The sequence below is a fragment of the Cornus florida genome, unplaced genomic scaffold, assembly GCF_030987335.1.
Source record: "Cornus florida cultivar Cherokee Brave unplaced genomic scaffold, ASM3098733v1 CherokeeBrave_3.0.0_Hap2_scaffold_217, whole genome shotgun sequence".
NCBI lineage: Eukaryota > Viridiplantae > Streptophyta > Magnoliopsida > Cornales > Cornaceae > Cornus > Cornus florida.
This window is the reverse complement of record NW_026775713.1, coordinates 25,001-27,500: the sequence shown is the minus strand read 5'-3', so window position 1 is coordinate 27,500 and position 2,500 is coordinate 25,001. Positions and strand designations below refer to the sequence as shown.

At 33.7% G+C, this 2,500-nt stretch overlaps 1 non-coding gene across 1 annotated transcript; it reads right to left on the bottom strand.

The window, feature by feature from the left end:
- Positions 1 to 2,342: 2,342 nt before the first annotated feature.
- TRNAC-GCA (transfer RNA cysteine (anticodon GCA)) lies at positions 2,343 to 2,413 on the bottom strand. The gene has a single exon. It is a non-coding gene; the product is annotated as a tRNA-Cys (tRNA).
- Between the last annotated feature and the right edge of the window lie 87 nt (positions 2,414 to 2,500).

The following is a 2,500-nucleotide window of genomic DNA, read 5'->3' as shown; positions in this document are numbered from 1 at the left end:
TTGTCTTCCAAGAAAATTAGATCATTAAAATGGAGTTTAGAACTTAACTCCTTTCTTTTTCCATTTCACTTCTAGTGTTTGTTTGGGTTTGCGATTAATGGAAGTTGGAAGGCGGTCAGATGATACTTCATCAGATGATTGTACAAGGAAGACGTAGGGTAGGTTATAGAAAAGAAAAAAGAATGATCAAATAAATAAAAAAATTCTTGATTGGATCAGGAATCCAATTTTGGATTCGGTATGGATAAAAGATCTTCCTATGTTATACTATTCAATTCTCGACGATGAATTGATTTGATAGCTCAGATATTGTTATTCATGATATTGACCCGATTCAATATGATCGAGAGGTAATTCATCCATTGAATTTACAGGCGAAAGATTTTTCATCTCTATGGGATTAAATCCCGAGTTATTGCGAAGTAAAAAAACGATGAGATTATGGAAGTAAATATTCTCGCATTTATTGCTACTGCACTGTTCATTCTAGTTCCTACTGCTTTTCTACTTATCATTTATGTAAAAACAATCAGTCAAAATGATTAATTAATTTGAATAAAACTTGACTTCTGAGTTGATTGAAGAAAAAAATGAAAAGGATTCCATTTCGCGTCTTAAATGAAATGAGCGGATTAGAATTAGCAGTATTCTATGAGATCCGATAGTATGGTAGAAATAAATATACGAATATTTATTTCTACCATATACTATCTATTAGTGTTATTGTAGTGTATAAAGTCGTACTCTATAATAAAGATAGGGGCTTAATATAGATCAATCTACAATACTCTTCATATATGTAGATTCCAATTCCATATATGGAATTGATATCTACATAGTACCCAATTCTATTTCTTTGGTACATCTATTTGTTCCGATCAATCTAAGATAATCGAAAGGCAACTCTTATTCTTATGGTTCTAATTCCTAGATTTTTGATTATTTCCAACATGAATCCCAATTTGTTTTTAGCATTACGAAGAAGTAATTGATTAAGCCATTGACAAGAGTTCTATGGAAACTTCTTCGGATTTCGAAAAGTAGTAGTAAACCTCGCCGATTTTTAACGCTTGAACCATGATATGAAATAAGTCGATAAAACAGAAATTCAATTTCTAAAATAATAAAACAAGGGGTAAGTGCGCACAATATGTGATTCGCCCAGAGCAAGATCTTAGTATGCATAATATCTTGTTAGACAATCATTATGCCGATTTTGTTTCTCATAGAAAGTGCGTGTACACTTAACAGAACGACTTCCTATTTGAAGAATAATTGAAGAGTAAGGGGGGAAACAAATAAAAAAAGAGGTCGGTTCTTCCTCATTGTTCATATATAATTCTGATAAGAACCCATTTATTGAATTATTGAAATAGAAAATTTAGGAAGAATTAGGTTGGAAGAAATTTCCTATCCTCCGTATCCCCCTTCCTTTCAAAATACAAAGATGGAAATCGTTGAAATATTTCTTTGATTGAAAGAGTATTATTCATATATTACATTATTCCACTAGAATCCGATGGAATTTCGAAATGAAGATATTTTTATTTAAAATAGTGAAAAACGCTTTGCAGAACGATCTATAAAAATTGATACAGTTTGATTCCGCAACTCAATTAGTAGTACTTCTAGAGTCCACTTCTTCCCCATACTACGAGTGAAAGGGAAAATGTAAAGACTACCATTAAAGCAGCCCAAGCGAGACTTACTATATCCATGTGAATTATGTCCCCTATCTCTATGAATATGAAGGAATTATTCCATTATTGCTCACTAATAATAGTGGAATCAATGGCGCAGAGTCAAAAAAAGATTCTGACCCAACACTATTGATGAACCAATCCAATAAATCTACTTCTAATAAATTTCTATATAATTTCTAATTGGAAAGATTAAACACAAGCAAAATACGCAGTGACATCCCAAGGGAATGTTACTAATGGAACATGTAGGAATAATAGGAACTGTTCTTTTCAATCTAATATTGATCGAATGCCTGAACACTCAGAGACTCCCGTGAGTACGTATATTCTATAAAGCATCTTCCGCCCCTTCCACAACTACTAATTTCAGTAGATTCCCTATTCGACTATCCAATCTAATTCAAGACTCAGTCAGTAGACACTACATTAGTCGTAGAAGGGAATCGAGAAGTTTTGATAGCCCCTTCGCTACTAGAATCTTTTCGCGACTCCTAGATGCAAGGATTTACAATCTTTTAGAAAATACTTGCTTAGAATTAAGCAAGTATTGACAGTCTTTTTCCTCTGCTTCTGCTGGGGAATAATTCAGCGAGTTATATCAGCAGAACAGAATAAGGGATTTCGAGTCTTTTGTTGATCAGGCGACACCCGGATTTGAACTGGGGAAAAAGGATTTGCAGTCCCCCGCCTTACCACTCGGCCATGCCGCCAAAACGATACAAAATAGATGAAAATTTCCCCCTTTTGGGTTGGATTACTGAACGTCTTTTTTTTATTGTACTTGCGTCTTGAAGTCC